Source organism: Cydia splendana, chromosome 22, assembly GCF_910591565.1.
Source record: "Cydia splendana chromosome 22, ilCydSple1.2, whole genome shotgun sequence".
In the NCBI taxonomy this organism is placed as follows: domain Eukaryota; kingdom Metazoa; phylum Arthropoda; class Insecta; order Lepidoptera; family Tortricidae; genus Cydia; species Cydia splendana.
Window position 1 is genome coordinate 6,835,041 of NC_085981.1, and position 14,943 is coordinate 6,849,983.

Sequence of the window (14,943 nt, forward strand, 5' to 3'; positions counted from 1 at the left end):
AAACTTAAATACGCGATTAAGTCCCGTTGTGTAGTTTGATAATGTTCAATAATCGTGAAAGTTTAAATCAGTGAAATATATATTGTTAAGTAAAAGAAGCTGATAATCACCATAAAATGACTAAGAATTGATCCTGTGTAATTTTAAATGAAATTGTATATTTTGTAATAAATAAATAAATCACATTTATTTATCACATAATATACAATTTCATTTACGTTCTACAAAAAAGCTGTGCGAAAAAATATCAAATAATAACCTGAGATCCAAAAACTAGATCTTGTTTAAATTAACACTAAATCGTTATCACAGCTAACACCGCAACGACAAAAATGATGCTAATTTGGTTAACCGGCAAATAATAACCGAAAAAGCATAAGGATCTTTAAATTATACCTCTGACACTATCTATTCACTACGCAACATGGAATAAGACACGATAGGTATCAACATTTCCCACGCCGATTATACGCCGGTCAAATTTATCGGCGGCGGCGGCGTGGAAAAATCGTCGGCGGCGGCGGCGCGGCGGCGCGGCGCACATGTCTACGCTCAACTACTTATCCTGCAGCCTGAAGCACGGCTTTGACTTCGCATGAAAGTTCGCCTCACTGGGGCACTTCGGACGTTTAGGCCCAGGTGAAGATCGGTACCCGGCCTTGCGATATTGTCAACAAAAAATTCGCGCTCGCTGCGCTCGCGTTTTTGGTTGACCCTGTATCTACATGTTGGCTTGACTGGTGAATGAATAGAGTTAGACCAAGAAAGTTCTACAATTATTTTGATAGCATATGCAGTGCAACTAGTGCAAATGTTATCTATACGTCACAATTTCACAGAAGTTTTGACGTTTAAAATAACACTTGCACTGCGTGTGTTATCAAAATCGTTGCAGAATTATCTTGGTCTAACTCTAGTAATTTTCTTAAAAAACTGCTTAAGTAACATCAATTTCAAGGACATTGGGTGTTGACAGCCCCATAATATGTGTGTAAAAGCGGTTTTATGACATTTTTTCAACGATTTTAACAAGTCTACAAAAGGTTCGGTTTCGGTTTCGGCCGAAATTAGAGCCAAGCCGAACATTCGGTTTCGGTTTCGGCAAAAAAACATGTTTCGGTCGGACACTAATTTCAATTTTGCATAGTACGGTCAGCCAAGAAACTGGTCTACCACTTTTCGACTCTATCAATCAGATGATAGAGTCGAAAAGTGGTAGACCACTTTCTTGGCTGACTGTACCTACCTATTTCATTTCATTCCAAATACGACACTTGCAATAGTAATGTGATTACTTTAATATAATGGTACCTATTCTTCTTGATTGTTCATGACTCGATAAAGTCAAAGTAAATAGTCAAATCTGTGTTGACATATTCTAATACCACATCTGTTCCGCAGAAGCTACTGGAACTAGTGAACTAGAAGTAAACATTGTTTAACATCATAGACGAAGCATTTGCTAGTGAACAATAACAAATAGCTTCAGCTCGTATCTAGTATATTATTGTTTTGTCAAGTAGTAAAACAGTGTGTAAGCAATTTCCAATCCAAAGAACGGGGTTTATTTACTTTGGCATCGATATTATGCGTTACTTTTGTCTGTAGATTGCGTCTGTGTTGTACAGATTTAGTGCATTAGTACATTATTGTCGAGGCTCGGAAGTAGCTACTTGCAGGCTGAGGATTCGTTTTAAACGGACGACCTTGGGAGTCCGTTTAATTGAATCCGAAGCCAGCAAGTAGCCTTCCAGCCGAGTCATATATAGTGCTTTTCTCAAAAATGGTGCAAGAAATATAAATATCATAGAAATATTTTACAAAAGCAACTTTCTTACGTATATATTTTCACAGAAAAAAGTAGAAACAATTGAAAAAATTAGCTTTGTCGCCTTTTTATTTTTTTAATAAAAAAATAGAAGTGTATTTTTCTGCCGAAAATACGCCAACCTATTTGAGACAGCTAAATAGTCGCGGTACTAATCATCTGTTTGGCTGTTTAATGGGCCTGTGCCTTCATTTGATATGGCCATTTCAACTTTTAAAAAGTTTGGAACTCGACAAATAATGGAATTTGTATGCAACATTGCAGTCCCAAAATCGAGACTGCAATGTTTTTAACTTTTTAATTTTTGACTGACCATAAACTACGCGCTTCGCAACCAATTTTTTAAACGGCAAAGTCGACTTTGCCGTCCATTTTTGAGAAAAATTATTTTCCATCGTATTTTCACGGAAACGTACGAACGTGTCTTGCTATTTCTGTCAGTCTCGGTACAAAAAGTACTGGGGTTGACTGAAGTAGCATGACAAATACCAACGTTTCCGAGAAAATACGATGGAAAACAATTATGCACTACATCTGTAGGTAGAGTTTCTATTATCGACATATTTTCAGTGAACGCGCGGAATGTCTTAGATTTATTCATTGCGTATATTGATAAAAAAAAATATTTTTATTCGTGATCACAAAACATGTACGAACATGTACAGACAACAACAGCAAGAACAGAAGAGAATAATAAGTGTGCATCACGAAATGGACCCAACTCAGCATAATGCTAGTTAGCTATAAAGTCAGCGCTGGTCTTCCGCATTGTACGAAATTCTTTAACACCTGTGCTCACCTTGCTGTTGTCAAGCAATTTTCACCCCTACCAATTGTCTTCGTGGCAAAATAGGCTGGTGTTTTATCACTATTACCCTGTTAAGAAAATTGGCGGGAAATAAACGTCATTCGTTAACAAGACATGAGGCGCGTTCGAATACATGGTACAACCTATAAATAAACAAAGTATTGTCTCTGGTTAGTTTATGGATATTAGATGGCGGTTGTACTTATGGTTTATTTTATGCAGCTATTGGCGTCTATTTGTCATTTCACAGACTTTGTATGACTCGTTTTAGTCTTAAATCTCTACGCAACGACATGCTGTAACGAATTTATGACAACACATTTACTAATTGCAAATTACATATATGTATGTAGTTTGTCAAAGGACTGTCTCATTTCAATCATAGACAGAGAGAATCATACCATCTTTGTCTTACACTAGTACTAGCACCCAAAAGAAAAGAATGAGTGTAGTTTTCCTGGTTCTTACTGACTGACAAATTGTTTTGACCAACTATATGTTTCGAGACTTACGAACTTAGTAGTTAGAAAAAAAGATGAACACTTCGCGACTACAATTTTCTATTTGCTGTTTTTTTCCTACATACAAACTTGATTTGACCAGACTATAGTTTGGTAAGGGGTCGCTGTCAAAAGACATAGTCAAAGTCACAGAGATTCATGCTTTATTTTTTTAAGCTACTAAATGCTACTGCCAAGTTAGGCCAGCAACACTGTACATATTGTACCAAGTTATTTCTTGTAATGTAGTAAAATATGTACCTAAATAAATGTTTTCCTCAAACACCAGTGTCACTCACAGGAAAATGTAACAATTTCTGTAAACGTATGTAACTGACACATAATATTGTTTTGTTTAGTTTGATGACGTTCAGATGACTCAGCGGCAGCTGTGGCCGATTTACACATTATTGTGTATTGATTTAGGTTGTGACGAATAATTTTCATTCGATACACCACTTGATTTGTCGTCAAATACATATTGAATGTGTCAGCGTTGCATTGTTTGTTTTACATAATATAACACGGGTGGTTTTTGCCTAAAAGTACTGCTTTCTTTTAGCATTAGAAAGAACTCCACAGAAGTTAGCACGTAGTTTTTATCAGGCTCTTTAATTGTTAACAATTATGGAATTATCTTGTAGCATAGCCAATACTCATAATTCACTTAAAACATTTGGAACTTCAAACTTACTTCTGGGAAGTTCTTTCTAATGCTGAAAAAAAACCAAAGTACAAATAATTTTACGAAATCGGCAGACATTTTTTGGAAGCAGTAAAAGTTTTGTAGCAAATCTATCTTCCCACGCAAATACTATTTTTGACTTTACGCAATCAAGGTAATTTTACAAAACAATACCATGAAAAATAGTGTTGTAAACACAGAAGTTAACAATTATTCATCCCTCTTGAAAGCTAGTTAGTTATAGTTGGGTGCAGTGACAGCTGTCTCAATATGCAAAATTTAATTTAAATTTATCTGCCTCTCTATCGATCGAATAGGCAAGAGTGATAGAGAGGCAGAAACCGAACTTTCGATTGTCGTGTTTCTGTTTCACACGGTAGGCCATGTGATTGGCCTATAGTGACGCCCTCTACGCAGAGTTTTGCGTAATATTCCCCCTATTGTATAGATATGACTGCTGTCACCGTACCGACGCTATGTGAAAAATATTATAAATATAGCCTTTTGTCCTCTTGATACCTCGTTCATCGAATATCCATTGTTAATCAAATCTTCACACATATGTATTATAAACAGGTCACTAATTATTGCCTACTAACAATAAGCCCGTGTACTGCATTGCGTGCGCTTTTCTGGTATTTCCGAGATCTATTGATTTTTGTGCATATCGACCCGGAAAGTCCACTTAATCACAATTTACAGCCAGGTCATTTACCTGTTTGTTTAGCTTCAGTACCGCAATACTTAGCCTTGTTAGAGATTTATTTCATCGACTGATTTGGATATCTTGACGTCTCACGTCTAGGTATTCGTAAACTTAATTTTATGCCTGCAGTTATGCCAATAAGGTACAATTTATATTTATATTTTGCATAATAGGAACAATCTTTCACAAAATCAGGCCATTTTGTTGGAAACGCCACGCATTTTTTGGTCTTCGGTGCTTCCGACTTCCCAACACAACAATCCGTTTTCCAAAGTTTTCGTTGCGCATTGTGTTTCCGACACGAAAGAATAAGAACGAAAGAGACCAAAAACTGTAAGAACATTTTTTTGTTTATGTTTGTTTACTATAATATTTACTATATGGTGCTGCCCTCTATTGAAATGTGTGCGAGATACTGCCGCTAGCATTACCTGGTGCCGGTAAACATTGCAAGAGCTGTTTCAAAGATGGCGCCACGTGAATGAAAATAGAGTAGAGCCGGCAAACATTATTATTGGCTGGATGTTTCAAGGTTTTGTGATATTACTGCATATGATGTCAACAAGTGTTAGTTAATATGTAGGGATAGTATTTTTAGACTTAAATACTTTAAATACCTACAAAGCAAATTTTTGCCCAAGCGGTGCAATATGTTTTTAACGACTCTACGTGTGTTTTTTTTATTGTCTGACTTGAATGTAACTGCCTGTGTTTATTATTGTATGGTCACTTCCGGCTTTAAAAACTCATCACAACAGGCCACACAAATAAACTTAGTTGCGATGTTAGATATCTTTTTTTCTAACATAAATCATGCACGAGATTTACTACAAATTAATTCATAATAGCATGATAATAGCGTGATAAACAAGTGTTTAGATTCGATCACTGCTGTTAGACTGTTAGACTTTTTTCAATATTGTTTTAATCATTTTTGTTTGTGGTAACGTCCACGTTCGTAATTTATTGATTTATTTTTTCTGATCGTAAGTACCACAGTCAGTGTTTTTCAGGCATGTTGAATGCGTTTATTTATTACCGGACGTTTTTATTGTCATTTTGTTTTGTCTTAATTTGCCCTCTGTAAATTAATAAACTAAATAAAATTTTAGGAAGTGATGAAATATTTTCATTGGTTTTAGTTTTAATTGAGACTTTTGAAGCTGCCATGCTAGGCGCAGGCAATACATTCATCCATTTATTGCATGAAATTAAATTAAATCACCTAGATGACGAATAATTAAAATCCAATGGTTTAAAAGTTACCGCATATTTTTACACAATTTAGACCATCCAATTTAAACCCATACAAAATACCAATGAATGAAGCAGCTGACCACCATTATCATAGCCATTTACGAGGCCAGCAGGGAAATCGGTCACACGTAACAAAACCCAACAATGCCAACAAAAGTAAACATCGGACATATTTGTATGGAATCGCAATAAATCAGGCAGCCGTGACATTGAGCGAGATCACGGAAGCGTGTGTGTTTGTATGTGTGTATGGAGTCATACACGCGAGCTAATCGCCCGTGGCTAATGGTGAAAAGGCTGGTGTACACATGTGAAGTGTGATGCTGATCTGTCCTCAGTCTTGTAGTTTTGATAAAAGAGAGGTTTACTCTAGAATGTTTATGGTCCGCACGAGGTCATTGTCTTATAGGTAGTCTGTCCACACCACACCAAGCTATCAGGGATTTTCTATTAACGGATTATATGAAAAGTTTCATCAATCTTAAATTAGTTACATATTTAAACCAGCCCGTGTTTGGTTCTGGTACAACTGGACCAGAGATTTATGTAATTCGGCGTTTGTCGGCTCTGTGTGGACGCACCATTATGGAAATTAATATCGACCAAAAGTTTCCTCTTTTGCCCTTAATAAAGTATTACAGTCTGATTTATGAGTAACTCGATGTTGGCTCTATCTTGTCTTTTCGAAATCTAGGCATTTATATCGCTTCATTACATTTTTTCTTGGCCAAACCTAAACAATTAGGGCCAGTTGCACCGTTTCACTAACCCGGGGTTAACCGATTAAAACTGGAGTTAACATGGTTACATGGTGACTCTAGATGGCAAGATAACAGAGCCATTTTGATCTTTGGCGAAAAACACACGTATTTCGTTTTGTGTTACCGGACTTTATAAATAACCTATCCCTTCTTTTTTACAAAGATCGTACATTAATCGAATGGGAGAACAGTTTAATAGACTAAACACAGAGCGAGACGGATACAGAAAAGTGGTACGGTTAAATGAAACGTATAGCCTTTCAGTATAGCTACTTATTTTGATACTCTCGTAAATTAGATCTCTCTCACTAAATACACCGACTTTTGGAATTTATAACAAGAGTTAGACCAAGAAAAGTCTGCAACGATTTTGATAGCATACGCGGTGCAAGTGTTATTTAAACGTCATAATTTCATAGAAGTTTGAAGTTTAAAATAACACTTGCACTGCGAGAATCATCTTCTTTTACGGCATGCAAAAAGCCCGCTGGCTACACTTCCGATTACTTTAGGATTAGGTAGTGTGCACACCGCTTGAGTGATTCATGGTGTAGTGTAAGTACGAGTAATCTATCCTAATAAAAAATGTGTTTTGATTGCATTACGCAGCAAAAAACCTCTTGTAAACTACTGGAGTCGTCTCAAGTAATTTGACATTGAGAATGTTCGGTTATACGGGCACGTAGGTTTTTTAACCTAGTAGGTTTAGTACTTAGGTACAGGTACTAAATGTAACTAACACTCTTAACTGTGGCCATATCGATGGACCAACTATATGTCTTCGCAGTATGACAAATGGCATGTGATTTTATATAATTGCTGCCATATAGGAGCAACTAATTCAATAGATAGATGAAATGCCGCAATGTATTGCAAATCGCATGCACAATAGGTGACGTTTGGGGAGGCCATACGACTTACGATTTCTCGTAACAGTATGAACAATGGCACTCACTCGATTAGTGAGAGTACCGTGTTGACATCTTCATTTATACATTAACTAAAATACAGAATGCACTTAGGACTATAATACCAACAATATCCATGCATCGTCCATTTAACGTTGGGACATCACTTATTTCCGACAAAAAAAGCTAATATAAAATTTCAAACTGCGACCACGACCAGTGAAACCTGCGGCGAATTAATACGAAGGAATGTATACCTACTTTATGACATGAGTGTCGAGTGGGAGTAATATAAATGCACGTTAAAATTACCTGAAAGAAGTAAATTTTACGGATCAATGCTTTGTTTAGGTACAAAATGTCGTCATCCCCTTGACGAGTGTAAGCTCTTCCCACATCATGTGCTATTTTAAGACTAATCCGTAATTTCATACTAACATGGTTTAAATTACTTGAGATGAAGTATTTTTACGGTACAGAAACACCGTTAAATGAGGTAACTTGGCAGTTGAGGAATCATTTTCTATTTTTTTATAAATAATCTTTACAATGTTGTTTGGAATACTCCTAGAAATTGGCCACTAATTCCCTCGTCTAAATTTACCCTCAAGTCCCAAGTTATCGCCAGACCTAGATTAGCTAGCTAGGCTAGATTAATGGACAGACCATAGTGTGTATGCGATGCTCAAATGTTAATAAACTATTATTTTGTTCCAGGTAAGTAATGCAATGCAGTAGCGGCGTCTAAGTCCCATTGTCTGGTAACAGGTAAAGTTAGTTTAGAGCATATCTATAGTCCTGCCAACAACGCTGTCACTAAACTCAATCCAACAAGAGAAGCCTAGTAACACCTACCAGAAATCTGAGAAAGCACGCAGAAAGCACGGTTAAGCCCAAAGATTGAAGAAAAAGGCAAGTAATTGAAAAGGCCTAAGGGCGGAAGTTAAATGCAAAAAAAAACCTTTTTGAAGGTCACGAAGTTTGGTAGGCCTGTATGTTGTTTGTTTTGCTTGTTATAACACTTCAAATATTTAGATCTTCTGACGTAGTAGAGGCAACTGTGTGTTCGATCCCATAACAGTTATCATCTGTTGAAACTCGACCTTGGCTCGTTTCTCGATCGATTTAAACCAACAAATATCGCTGTATCATACCTACCACAACGCTTCAAAAATAGAAAATCATTAAACCTAAACCCATCGCCATGATTAGAATCGCATAGGCGAGAAAATTGTACTAGCGTTTGTTGTTCGGAAATAATGGATGACCTTGGCTAGATTATAATGTCTACAGCTCTAGTGATGTGTCGTTCTTGTTATATACGGGATAAGGTAAAAATGGGAAGGAAATATTCGGGGATGATACGATTTTTTGCAAACTTTCTTCCACATAAGTACTTGAACATAGTTCTTAGATTTCCAAAACAAAAAGAACGAATGTGGGCTAATTTAATTAAATAAGTATTATTGAATTATACGTTATATACGTTATTGAATTAAAAATATCACGTTTTACGAGTATGCTTTTAAAATCATAATTAATTTTCTTTAAATAAAATAAAAACGTCTAAAATAAAAACAATTAATACACTATGAACACAATAATTATGTTTCAGATTCAGATGTTTCCATGTTGTAGGTATTTTTAATCTTTCATAAATGCTCATAATTAAATATTTTTTACTATGACAGATAAGGTGTGCCTACGCAATAATGGTTCTTTACTTGACGAATATTCGCGGGAACGCAACTTTAACATCACTACAGAGGACACATGTATAGTAGTATATTATGTCCTAAAAGCTACAATAAAAGTACAGCTCTCAGACAACAGAGATAAAGGCATGGTGCGCTGTCTTATCGCGCTTCCTTATCAAACGAAAGTTAATCAAATAATACATCACTGCTTTTATGCCAACGTCAATGGTTAACGCCTTCGCCGATTCAGCTCATGACGAATAGCCACTGGTCACGAAACTCCCGACTTGATTTGAGTATTTGACCAAAATGCCCTTGAAATGATAGCTACCGTAATTGCTTTCAGAGCATGGAAAATCGATTCAGATTCTATTTTTAGCACCCATTTTAAGTACCTATCACTTAGAAATTTATTATGATGGACCAATTAGACGACTGTTTATTTTCACTGCGTGTTTCATAACGTTTGTGTTGTTGAAATAATAAACAGGAGAAATTATCATTAAGTTTTAGTTTGATGGAACATACAGAATATTAATCCATGTATTGGCCTTGATTCCCAATCGGGATGCCCGATTTGGCTGGCGAGTGAGCTCACGCGCGACTCATAGACGTAGACCATAGACTTTGTGGCGAACGCGAGCCTCATTCAGCCAGTACTTCCTCGCTCGCTCGACGCAGTTCGCGTTGCTAGTCTGGCGCTAGTTTCCGAACGCACAGCTGCGTAGCGCGCGAAATTAAAAAAGTTGGAAAAGCGCGCGCTAAAAGTGTTGTGAAAAATAAAAAAATGGGTGTGGTTAAAAATACAAAGAGCAAAGCGAAGAAGGATGAGTTGAAGAAAAATATTGAAAACGAAAAACCGAAAAAGGATAAAGTGAAAAAGAAAAGTAAAGTTTCGTGTTTACAGTGCATCAGGTCGCCTTCGGACGATGGTATGTTCCATCGACATTTTTTTTTATTTGTATGAAATTAGAAAATTGTGGGGGAGACATTTCTCCAGAAGTGACACTTTATATAGGCTAGACATATTTTTGTTTTTATTTTATTTATTATTCACAAACGGAAAGAAGTTAATCGGTTTGCATTGGTCGTTGTTTAGTAGTCATTGTCAATAATGAATGCTTCCTTTTCCTGTTTTCTTTTACGCAGAAAACAATAACAGAACAGTTAGGTAATAAAAAAAGTAAAAAGTGTATTTGCAACTTTTATCATTGTCTTTGATTATGATTACAATTCTTTTTTTGTGAAATATAAGTTTAGTTCTATTCTGGATAAATATGTTATATGAATGAAGAAGGCTGGTAAAAGCTAATTTATAGAGGGCAGTCTCCTAGACTCCATACATAAAAAGGATCCATCTTCGACGATGGTATCTTTACTCTCTTTGATTTACGGAAATCGATCATAGACAATCAAATATGTTTCTCCTATTATCACCAAAAGTCAATAATGTAGATGTAGCGTCCTTCACAAGTTCCGCGGACGCTTAAAAAGTTAATTCAAATCCGGCAACCGTCTACTTTCAATGTCGATTAGCAGAACCGCATCGTCACCGCTGTCGCTTCTTGCCTTTACGCCGGCCATTAGTGGTCCATTAACAATAAAACGGCAAAAGCCAAAAATTACAACTTTCTATATAAATCCCAACCCAATGGTTGTTGTATCTGTAGTAGTTGCTTTAGTTATAAATTCAGGTTTAAGAGTTTTGAAAACATGTTACTAACAACACTCAACACTGTCAACAGTACATAATGTAGGTATTGACTTTAATTGACTTGAATCCAGAAGAGTATATTTCTGTCACTCTACATAGTGAATAAAATTTGTACCCTTTCCTTCACAAATCCCATATAACTTACTTTCCCATATAACTTAATAACATGCTTATACCACTTTTCACTGGAACCAAAGATTGGTTGCGTGAGATTTTTATAGGTTCAGATATTTTCACTTGTGCGGCGCACTTTACTTCGTCCGCCTTAATCATATTTTTAATTTCGTTATTACTTTTTTCCATTAGTCCTTGGTTACTACATGTCCCGGCTTTGGTAGCCTTGTAGCCTGTGGTAGCCGTAATCGCAACTGTATCGTGATAGTAATTGTACAAGTGTAAATGGTGTCAAAACTGCTCTTGTAAATAAATAAATAGCAAAATTTCTGGTCCTTGGTTCGTATATTCTACATATCCTTATCAAGCTACCATTATTATGTAGACTTGACGATCATAAGTTCATTATTTTGATTAGGATATATAGGTCATATATCCACTGTCTGATCAAAATAGAACATGCATCATGTTTAGAACCCCTCACAAAACTAAACATGTCATGTTTTGAAGCTCTCGACGTTATCTAGATTGACAGAACTAATGGATTAAATTATATGATTCATCGATAAATTTATGCAGGATAAATACTTCATATCCATGTTTCAATATAATGTTTAATATTGCTCTAACTTTAGAGGATATAACCAAACGGAGTAGCCATTAACAGGCGTTCCCTTCTGTCGATATTAGGCGGCCAATGGTCATGCACATTGTATTGACTGACGTTTATTTGACATGACTATTTTTACGTTACGTATACATTGACGTGCCCCTCCCCCGCAAAAATCAGCAGACTGTTTTGTACCGAAAGTTACAGACAAGGCGTCTCCGTTTGGTTATATCCTCTAAGGCTCTAACCCTGGATGGTGCAAGTGGCCCTAAACTAACTTTGTACCCACTTGAACAGAACAAAGTTAGGGAGTGACTTTCTAAACGTTATATTTTCATAGAGTTTTGATATTAATAATGACATTGCAACACTTTGTAATTAAATTCTGCATTGCAAATGCCATGCAGAATTTAATTGGTCCAGCTCTAGGCTACGTTATCCTGTCATTCGGTCCGTGATAAATAATACCACCATTTAGCAAATGGAACAGAAATTCTAAACATCAAAATGTCCAAATCAATACTCGCCTGCGAAAATAACCACAGCCAGAGAGAAATAAACCAATTGTCCTTTTACCCTTTCAGCTCGAAACACGCGTATCATCTATTTTTAGCGGAAACGTGGCAGGCTGTGCAATTATACACAGTCTATATAATTAGCGGCCAGCTCTGTACCCAGCCATGTGTGTCCTGCCTACCTGTTTAAAATTTAACTCATCTCTTCACATCCAGTATATATTGACCCTTACATCCGTAATATACTAGGTGTATTCAAAGGCCAGAAATATCGGTCGATTGTATGGAACTAAAGTGATGATGTGAACCAAAACACTTGACCAACCTTGACTGCCATTGATTTTACAGTGTTCGCGGTTAAACTCGAATTCAAAATATTTATTGATGGTTTTAAATAAACAAATTCTGTTTTCCGATTTTCGTGATTACCTACAACACATTGCGTTTTAAGATTCCGTAGGTATAAATAGCATGAGTTACTGACTTTAGATTATGTCTGTGTCCCTGTAATTGGACGTCGAATGTCCACATTCACTCTTCATGCTGATAGTTCTTGATTTAGCTCTGAATTTTTCAGTTTTCCTTTACCAATCGTTCTTAGAACCGATGTGAAGATTTAAATACCTTCTGGCAAAATCCCGCAGTGGAACAGCAATGATGCAGCACATGAAATGATACAAATTCATAGAAAAGAAAGTTATAACTCCAACAACTCAAAAGTATGCCTCTTGACGGGATATTTTTAATAAAATTAACATCACAGTATTCTCCTCCTCCTTAGTCGTACACTCTTGTCAGCGTGGTCGTGGTTATGGGTTGTCCTTTTCTATGTTTATTGCGGCTGTTTCGATACTCCTCCATCTCTCTCTGTTTGTGGCACTCCGAGCACACTCAGTCAGGGAACATTTCGTCGTGGACTTTATGAGATCCGTCCTCATCATTACAGTATTAGACAGTGTTTAAAACTTGTTACGACTGATATTAAAATCCTAATACTTTATACAATAACATTGATATTAACTTAGAGCGAAGCGGAAGGGATAAGTTGCCAGGGATACATAATTGATGAGGGCTGGTACTTACATAATATCGTCCTTCATAACAGTAAAGGGCCAGTGAGTCATTATTATGTAAGGATGCGTTCGGATACTGTTCAATATCACAACAGGAAGGGCTACTTTTGACATAGTTTCGGTACGATCATTCAATCACAACTTAATCAAAGTAGTTTAAAGGTGCCGGGCTAATACTGAGAGTTTCTGGATTCTGATAAATGAGTCGACCTTTTTTTTCTAAGTGGCCGGTTCCAGGAATTTTCAGTATGCCCTAAGTATGCTTTCTGAATCTAGGCAAATAGACCAAAGCAGTGTTCGCCTCAAGCCTCAAGTATACAAGGCGCCTAAAGAAATTAAACAAGCTACTAACACACACTTTTGCTCTCAAGAATATGCCTATAGAATAGCAAGTTAAATATAGAACCAAAATGCGTATTTTTAAGAGTACTAAAAATATCTAAGAAACCCTTAAAGACCTCACTGTTATTAAAATAAACTGCTTACATTAACCCTTATCTTTATTTAAAATTCATTACCTTAATTTGCTTTTTTTGCGAACCTGAGTAAAGTTGAAACGCGTAGGCGCGCATTTTTAGAAAACAACTTTTTAATTACTTCAGAAGAACGCTTGTACAGTCTAAACCTATAGTTACCATTCTATAAGTATATTAGCTAACAAAAATATATATGTCTTCTATATATAGATAAATTAAACTCTTGTAGATAATACTTTTAAACGCGAACTCTCCAGATATACGAGTAAGTACATCATACATGTCTATTTGGAAAAGCATTCCAAGGTGGCAGATACTTTTGGCGCGTTGTTTCATACTCGACTAATGATGTTAACTGTACTAACAGCATCACTTCTGACCAGTGGTAGGTCTTATGTCTTGGCCATAAGGTTTAAGAATCGTCAGTGAATGTAAACGATGGTACATACAAAGCCTGGCAATTCATTTGGCTGTTAGTTTTATTTTCGTAAGCTTGGCTTATAAAGAACCGCTGAAGCGGGAATATTATTCCTATCGCTTAGATGCCTCAGGGATTTCGACCAGTATAAAGAGTAAGTCCTACTGGATGTGTTAAAAATTGCGCATATGATTTAGCGTTGACTTTATTATTTATACAATAAAATACAATACAAATAGTCTTTATTGCACACCTCAATAAAAGAAAACAATTAGTGTAGTAAATAAAGGTAGTGGACCCCGCAGTAATTCCTCAGCCTGAAAAAACTTTACAGTATGATAAAGTATCAATAAATAAAAAGTATTGTATAAATTTCCAAAGAATAATAATAATAGAATTAAAGTAAATACCTAAAGTCTTAAATCGTTAATATATTTTTACGGAAAAATGCTCCGTTCAAACTTTCTTCGCCAGACATATTCATGTAACTTATTGCAACAATATATGAAATATCAAAAAAATATCCCAGCAGAAATACCAGTATTAATAAAATAAAATTTTTTGGCGTGTCTTGGACCGGAAAATTGCTCAGTCTAATTTTTTCACTGGAATGCCATTTTATTGCCGTTTTATACCTACAAAATGAAAATCTAAAAATTTTCCACTCTCAGTTTTTAATAGTTCTATAATACATACATTTCGATACGCATTTTTTTGGATTTTTTTACCCACTACGCCAAATTATATTTTAAGATCATATAAGAAGAAAAAAATGACAGAGCAATTTTCCCATGAAAATGAGCGTCAAAAAAAGGAAGTATCATAAAAAAATATTCTCATGTTTGACAAAACTTTTAGATTTTTTTCTAGTAT

At 35.9% G+C, this 14,943-nt stretch overlaps 2 protein-coding genes across 5 annotated transcripts in view; both read left to right on the plus strand.

The window, feature by feature from the left end:
• The window catches only part of LOC134801444 (ankyrin-1-like), a 164,368-nt gene that overhangs the window by 88,163 nt on the left and 61,262 nt on the right, over window positions 1–14,943 (plus strand). The window lies entirely within an intron of this gene.
• LOC134801505 (DNA-directed RNA polymerases I, II, and III subunit RPABC5) overlaps window positions 4,719–14,943 on the plus strand; it is a 104,616-nt gene continuing 94,391 nt past the window's right edge. The window contains exon 1 of the mRNA XM_063774117.1: window positions 4,719–4,722. The gene's annotated coding sequence lies outside the window, so the exon portion shown is untranslated. The remainder of the gene's footprint in view (window positions 4,723–14,943) is intronic.